This window comes from Salvelinus namaycush, chromosome 27 (assembly GCF_016432855.1).
Source record: "Salvelinus namaycush isolate Seneca chromosome 27, SaNama_1.0, whole genome shotgun sequence".
In the NCBI taxonomy this organism is placed as follows: domain Eukaryota; kingdom Metazoa; phylum Chordata; class Actinopteri; order Salmoniformes; family Salmonidae; genus Salvelinus; species Salvelinus namaycush.
In genome coordinates, this window is record NC_052333.1 from 16221639 (window position 1) to 16230135 (window position 8497).

Sequence of the window (8497 nt, forward strand, 5' to 3'; positions counted from 1 at the left end):
CATCAATCACACTACACAAACAATTGTTGATGTTTGTTAATGTTTGACTGTATATGTTTGTGGCTCCCAGGCAGGTCAGGAGGAGAGAGAGGGCTACCATCAGGACCTCAGGGAGGGTCAGTGGAGCACCTACCTCCTATCATGTATAGCCCACCACCTTTACGACGTGCCAGCCTCCCCCTCCTGACTACCTTCCTGAACCCCCCCAACCCTACCCCCAGCCCCACTCCACCAACCCCGCAACCAACCCCAACATCGCCTTTCTTCATGGATGTGTTGGAGCCCCACCCCCCCAACAGAGACACACAGGGACTCACCCTGCAGACTGACTCTGGGTGAGTAATTGAATGACATGACTTGACGTAGGCTGAATGTGACTCATAAGACATCCATGCCTATGTGTAATGGGAAATATCGAAGATTAATACAGTTCATTTTAGAGTGATTAACACTATGTTTTCCCTGTCTGTAATACACATTATTTCCAGTGTTCTGGTTGTACGGGTTGATGGTCACTAGACTTGCCACTGACATCTATGGGTTGTTCTCATATTGTTTGATGGTGATTGACATCAGAGCTACTGAAGAAACAATGGCATTCTGAACACTGATCCTGTAGCAGCTGGCAAAGTCACAGTCTATTGTTTTGTCCTCCTACAAGCCTCTCAGGCTGATGTTTAGAGAACATTTCTCACAGAATGCACGTTAGACATTTTCTGTGCTGGAGGTGTCTCCCCGTGGAAACTTGTAATTAAACCAGATTGATTTATGATTGACTATATCTGTGACTGCTCATCCCCTTTACGTTATGTGCGTGTGTGTCGTCCTCAGTTCTCTGTTTGACTACAGCAGTGATCTCCTGTCCAGCAGCAGCAGCTCAGTGAAGATAGATCCTCAGCACTACCTTACCTCCAGCCACCAGGGTGGCGCTACAGTCTCCTACCAGCCCCAGGCCTCCCGCCTGGCCTACCTCACCCCCTCCCCCTACCTCAACCCAAACCCCCCTGAGGGGAGCGCCCCTCCCCCCTCCTACCTCACCTTTGGTCCAGGGGGTGGGCCCGGGGTAGTGACCTATGCAGCTGGAGGCCACACCTACTTCCAGGCACAGACAGGAGGGGGACAGATCCTACTACAGTCTGGGATACACGGTGAGTCACTGTCGGGATACCACCTAGACACAAACACCAAATTTGAGATTGGACAGTAGAGTCAGTGTGTGTGTGTGTTTGTGTGTGTGTCTAGGTGGTATCACAGCCTACCAGTCGTACCCGTGGGATCAGCTCTACAGCCACCCAGCAGTCATCCAGCAGCGTAACCAGTGTTCCCAGTTTACTACCACCACACTGGGGGGCCGAGACCACCCAACCTCCTCCTCCTACCTGCCACCCACTTACTATCCCCGCTCACACACACACTCCCAGAGACCCTCACACACTCTCACACACACCTCTACCCAGGCCCAGGTCCTGCCCCCAGTTTCTACCCTGCGACACCCCCACCCCAGAGGGGTCAGCGCCCCCCAGCCCAGAGCCCCCACACCGCCGTTGGCCCTCCTGGATCCCCCCACCTGTGTGAAGGCTGAGAATGAGAGCCCTCCCCATATACACAGCAGCCACTTCCACTGTGACTTCTCACCCATACTCTTCTGACAGACCTGGGGTTGTTATTCCTGTCTTCATATCTTGCTTAGTTAAATAAAGGTTAAGTCAAAAAATAAAACATCGGTGTGTGTGTGTCTTCTGTATGTTGTTTATGTGAGTATGAATGTATATGTGCCTACGTGTGTGACTGTGATATATTTTGAGGCTCATTGTTGAGACAGACGGTTCTGTTCAGGTTGTTGGACTGTAATAAAGGCATGTTACTTACCATTGATCCATCTGGTTGCTTTAGTGTGTGTGTTTTTCTGTCCTCTCCATATAGTGGATTTGTTTGTACACTGATTTCCAGTACTCAAGCCGTTCCACCAGAGAGTGCCATTTCCCTGTGTGTGTGGGGTGGAGTTGCTACCATACAGTATAAAGTGCTGCTTATCCAATCCTCTCCGAGCTACCTGAAGGGCCTTGATGGTAGGGAGTGGACTAGCTGGGGTCTCCTTGCTTTTGTGTCTCTGAATGTGTATTTGATGTACAGTATGGATGACACTCCCATCCCACAGTGACATCTCTATCTTTCTCTCGTTCTCTCCCACCCGTGGAGCCTAGGGGGGAGGATAAGGCTAGGGGGAGGATAAGGCTGGGGGGGAGGATAATGCTAGGGGGGAGGATAATGCTTAGGGGGAGGATAAGGCTAGGGTTGAGGGGAAGGCTGGGGGGAGGATAAGGCTAGGGGGAGGATAAGGCTAGGGTTGAGGGGAAGGCTAGGGGGAGGATAAGGCTGGGGGGAGGATAAGGCTAGGGTTGAGGGGAAGGCTAGGGGGGAGGATAATGCTAGGGGGAGGATAAGGCTGGGGGGGAGGATAATGCTAAGGGGGAGGATAAGGCTGGGGGGAGGATAAGGCTAGGGTTGAGGGGAAGGCTGGGGGGAGGATAAGGCTAGGGTTGAGGGGAAGGCTAGGGGGAGGATAAGGCTAGGGTTGAGGGGAAGGCTAGGGTAGGATAAGGCTAGGGGGAGGATATGGCTAGGGGGGAGGATAAGGCTAGGTTTGAGGGGGAGGCTGGGGGGAGGATAAGGCTAGGGGGGAGGATAATGCTAGGGGGGAGGATAAGGCTAGGGGGGAGGATAAGGCTAGGGTTGAGGGGAAGGCTAGGGGGAGGATAAGGCTAGGGTTGAGGGGAAGGCTGGTGGGAGGATAAGGCTAGGGTTGAGGGGAAGGCTAGGGGGAGGATAAGGCTAGGGTTGAGGGGAAGGCTAGGGTAGGATAAGGCTAGGGGGAGGATATGGCTAGGGGGGAGGATAAGGCTAGGGTTGAGGGGAAGGCTAGGGGAGGATAAGGCTAGGGTTGAGGATAAGGCTAGGGGGAGGATAAGGCTAGGGTTGAGGGGAAGGCTAGGGGGAGGATAAGGCTGGGGGGAGGATAAGGCTAGGGGAGAGGATAAGTGTTGAGGGAAAGGCTAGGATTGAGGATAAGGTTTGAGGATAAGGCTAGGGGGAGGATAAGGCTACGGTTGAGGGGAAGGCTAGGGGGAGGATAAGGCTAGGGTTGAGGGGAAGGCTAGGGGGGAGGATAAGGCTAGGGTTGAGGGGAAGGCTTGGGGGGAAGATAAGGCTAGGGGGGAGGATAAGGCTAGGGGGAGGATAAGGCTTGGGTTGAGGGGAAGGCTAGGGGAGGATAAGGCTAGGGTTGAGGATAAGGCTAGGGGGAGGATAAGGCTAGGGTTGAGGATAAGGCTAGGGGGAGGATAAGGCTAGGGGGGAGGATAAGGCTAGGGTTGAGGATAAGGCTAGGGGAGGATAAGGCTAAGGGGAGGATGAGGCTAGGGGGAGGATAAGGCTAGGGTTGAGGATAAGGCTAGGGGGAGGATAAGGGTAGGGGAGGATAAGGCTAGGTTTGAGGGGAAGGCTAGGGGGAGGATATGGCTAGGGGGGAGGATAAGGCTAGGGGGAGGATAAGGCTAGGGTTGAGGGGAAAGCTAGGGTAGGATAAGGCTAGGGGGAGGATATGGCTAGGGGGGAGGATAAGGCTAGGGTTGAGGGGAAGGCTAGGGGGAGGATAAGGCTGGGGGGAGGATAAGGCTAGGGGGGAGGATACTGCTAGGGGGGAGGATAAGGCTAGGGTTGAGGGGAAGGCTAGGGGGAGGATAAGGCTGGGGGGAGGATAATGCTAGGGGGGAGGATAATGCTAAGGGGGAGGATAAGGCTGGGGGGAGGGTAAGGCTGGGGGGAGGATAAGGCTAGGGGGGAGGATAAGGCTAGGGTTGAGGGGAAGGCTGGGGGGAGGATAAGGCTAGGGTTGAGGGGAAGGCTAGGGGGAGGATAAGGCTAGGGTTGAGGGGAAGGCTAGGGTAGGATAAGGCTAGGGGGAGGATATGGCTAGGGGGGAGGATAAGGCTAGGGTTGAGGGGAAGGCTAGGGGGAGGATAAGGCTGGGGGGAGGATAAGGCTAGGGGGAGGATAATGCTAGTGGGGAGGATAAGGCTAGGGTTGAGGGGAAGGCTAGGGTTGAGGGGAAGGCTATGGGAGGATAAGGCTAGGGTTGAGGATAAGGCTAGGGGGAGGATAAGGCTAGGGTTGAGGGGAAGGCTAGGTTTGAGGGGAAGGCTAGGGGGAGGATAAGGCTGGGGGGAGGATAAGGCTAGGGTTGAGGGGAAGGCTAGGGGAGAGGATAAGTGTTGAGGGGAAGGCTAGGGGGGAGGATAAGGCTAGGGTTGAGGGGAAGGCTAGGGGGGGGGATAAGGTTTGAGGATAAGGCTAGGGGAGGATAAGGCTATGGGGAGGATAAGGCTAGGGTTGAGGGGAAGGCTAGGGGGAGGATAAGGCTAGGGGAGGATAAGGCTAGGGTTGAGGGGAAGGCTAGGGGGGAGGATAAGGCTAGGGTTGAGGGGAAGGCTAGGGTTGAGGGGTAGGCTAGGGGGGAAGATAAGGCTAGGTTTGAGGATAAGGCTAGGGGGAGGATAAGGCTAGGGTTGAGGGGAAGGCTAGGGGAGGATAAGGCTAGGGTTGAGGGGAAGGCTAGGGGAGGATAAGGCTAGGGGGAGGATAAGGCTAGGGTTGAGGATAAGGCTAGGGGGAGGATAAGGCTAGGATTGAGGATAAGGCTAGGGTTGAGGATAAGGCTAGGGGAGGATAAGGCTAGGGTTGAGGATAAGGCTAGGGGAGGATAAGGCTAGCAGGAGGATAAGGCTAGGGTTGAGGATAAGGCTAGGGGGAGGATAAGGCTAGGGTTGAGGATAAGGCTAGGGGGAGGATAAGGGTAGGGGGAGGATAAGGCTAGGTTTGAGGATAAGGCTAGAGGGTGGATAAGGCTAGGGGGAGGATAAGGCTAGGGGGAGGATAAGGCTAGGGGGAGGATAAGGCTAGGGGGAGGCTAAGGAAGGAAAGGAGCTGTGTGTGTGTGAGAACAGAGGCGTTGGTTATGTAAAAAAAAAAATCACTGGCCAGCGAGCTGTAACTGTTGGCTGGAGAAGCACACCACACACACTATATATACCTGTACTACACTAAATCACACACTATATATACCTGTACTACACTAAATCACACACTATATATACCTGTACTACACTAAATCACACACTATATATACCTGTACTACACTAAATCACATACTATATATACCTGTACTACACTAAATCACACACTATATATACCTGTACTACACTAAATCACACACTATATATACCTGTACTACACTAAATCACATACTATATATACCTGTACTACACTAAATCACACACTATATATACCTGTACTACACTAAATCACATACTATATATCCATGTACTACACTAAATCACACACTATATATACCTGTACTACATTAAATCACACACTATATATACCTGTACTACACTAAATCACATACTATATATACCTGTACTACACTAAATCACACACTATATATACCTGTACTACACTAAATCACATACTATATATACCTGTACTACACTAAATCACACACTATATATACCTGTACTACACTAAATCACACACTATATATACCTGTACTACACTAAATCACACACTATATATACCTGTACTACACTAAATCAGGCAAGAGCAATGTATACTGTTCACAGACCTCTAGCGCACGCACACACACACACACACACACACTCCCTCATTCCAGCAGTAGAGAGGCCCGTGGAGCCCCACAGGAGTTCTATTCACGCTCCGCGCAGTCATAACATTACTGCTACTCTTAGTGTGTGTGTGTGTGTATCTTTCTGTGTGATTAGGAGGGGCCCTTCATGTAGGTTTAGGTTTGTGATTCATTTTTCCAGGACTTCCCCGGTGTGAACACAGTGCTTAGCAATTTGGAGGCCCTCCTGTCCATGCAAGTTCTCTCAGTTTATTATTCACAGATTATTCACCTTCTACGAAATGTTTTTAATGGTAAATGACAAAATGTAAGATGCTTTACCTGGCCATTAAGCCTATAGCCTATATCTAGAAAGCAATGAGCTTGTTTTGGTGCTGACATAGGCTATATGGACAATCTTATCAATCAGGCAAGTCAGTGTCTGTGTAGGCAACAGTACAGTATATATCAACATTCTTTGTTGACAAACTTACCTGCTGCGCAATTTACATATATATGGGCCTAAAGTGTTTAATAAAACACTTGTTGGCAAGTTATAACTGGCCATCAGGTTGCTTTGCTCACATAACCAATAGCTGATGAGTCCATTGTGGCACTTTCCATGTGTTGAAAATGAATACAACAGGCCTATTCTCATCTCAACAATCAGGCAAACAATACTGTTTTCCTGGCATACAAAACTCACTTTTGGCTGACTGCACATTTGGACTTTTCCTTGGCATTTTATTTGTCATTTGGAATGAATTTTCTCCCCCCGCCCCTCCTCCCAACAGTTGCCTGACCAATCGGGGTGGTTTAAGCGTTTTGTCCACCAACTGGTCTTCATTCAATCACATATTATAGGCTAGTGACACCGCATCAAAAAGTAATTATGCAACATGGATTAACCACACAGCTTTACAACCCCCCATTCCACCGTTTAATGCACCACACAGTGGGAGAAAAACTAAATCTGTCTATTGTCCGCGGGGAACCTCGTGGCCTGTGGGCCTGTTTTAAATTGAAACGGATTAAACATAGAAAAGTCCGCCAGTGGCACCCAGAATTGGTGTGATGGGTTGGGGGGATGGGATGCCTCGGTCCGTTCCCGCTGTGTCAGTATTTATTCACTATTCTGAGATGGTAAAAAGGGAACTTGTTTCAATATTTATGTTTGTGGTCTAACAAGAAATCCATGCAGTCTTTCCAAACCCACACAGTCTGCCCCCCCCCCCCCCCCCACATACACTTTGAGAATCTGAAAACCTGCACATTAACAAGCTTTTCATTTCTCAAATACAGTAAGGCTGTGTGTGCGTGCACACGTCTAACAGATTTTTCTACACGTTATCTGAAGTATGTTTTACAGCAGCTTTTCTAAGGTGGTCCTTACTAGTCATGTCTGGTTACCTGTGTGTCAATGGACGCCTGCCTGTATGTCCTGTTCCCAGAGTGGCCATTCATTGTACAATGACCTCCGATAAGGTTATCTTGGCTTGGTCTGTCGAGTTTTGGTCTGTTGAGTTGGGTTGCGTCGAGTTTCTTGAGTTTATTTGGGTCGAGTTTAGACTATAAAAATACAATCTATCTTATCAAGACCTTTTCCATCTTGTATTAAGACAAAGTTAGATGTTCTTGTTTTGAGTTGATTACCCACAAGACAATCTGACTTGGATCAAGATGATCTGTAGAATCAGCAGTGTAGTTAGCAGGCAGGTGCTGTATACGTATATGGTTAGTACAGCTACCTCACGTGTTGGTGTTTCTCCTCTACCTGCTGTTACATAAGTGTGTGTGTGTGTGTAAGAGAGAGAGATGGAGGGTGTGTGTCTGTGTGTGTGTGTGAGAGAGAGGGAGGGAGATTGAGTGTGTGTGTGTGTGTGTGTGAGAGAGAGTAAGAGAGAGAGAGATGGAGGGTGTGTGTGTGTGTGTGTGTGTGTGTGTGTGTGTGTGTGTGTGTGTGTGTGTGTGTGTGTGTGTGTGTGTGTGTGTGTGTGTGTGTGTGTGTGTGTGTGTGTGTGAGAGAGAGAGGGAGATGGAGGGTGTGTGTCTGTGTGTGAGAGAGAGAGAGAGAGAGAGAAAGAGAGAGAGAGAGAGAGAGAGAGAAAGAGAGAGAGAGAGAGAGAGAGAGAGATATGGGGGGTGTGTGTGTGTTCTCTCCATGTGAGAAGGATACCAGGCTAACTATTCCTAGAGGTGGCATCCAGGAATAACACCCCATCTGATCATTCATCTCTCACCCTGGAGATACACAGACACACATACACTCATGTGTAGACATACACACACACACACCGACTGTTGACTTAGCAGCATGTTCAGTAGGAAATCTGTCTGGATAGGTAGTACACAGCCTCAACTCACATTCCCCTGTTCCCCTCAATCAGGGCTTGTTCGGGTGGTGTGTGTGTGTAAGAGAGTGTGTGTGTGGGGCAGGGGGGTGGGTGGGGTGTGGGGCACATTGGAATGCGAGGTTGGGTCGGGTATGTCAGAGAGAAAAGAGGTCTCTGTTCTGTGTATGTGTTTGTGTGTGTGTTTTCAGATGGAGGATGTTTGCTGTTTAGCTGCAGGGGCACACTGCCTACCTGGTAGAGGAGAGGATGGCACATCATGATGCAGTACAGGAAGTACTTTGACATCCTTCCTCTCACAGCATGATGCAGTACAGGAAGTACTTTGACATCCTTCCTCTCACAGCATGATGCAGTACAGGAAGTACTTTGACATCCTTCCTCTCACAGCATGATGCAGTACAGGAAGTACTTTGACATCCTTCCTCTCACAGCATGATGCAGTACAGGAAGTACTTTGACATCC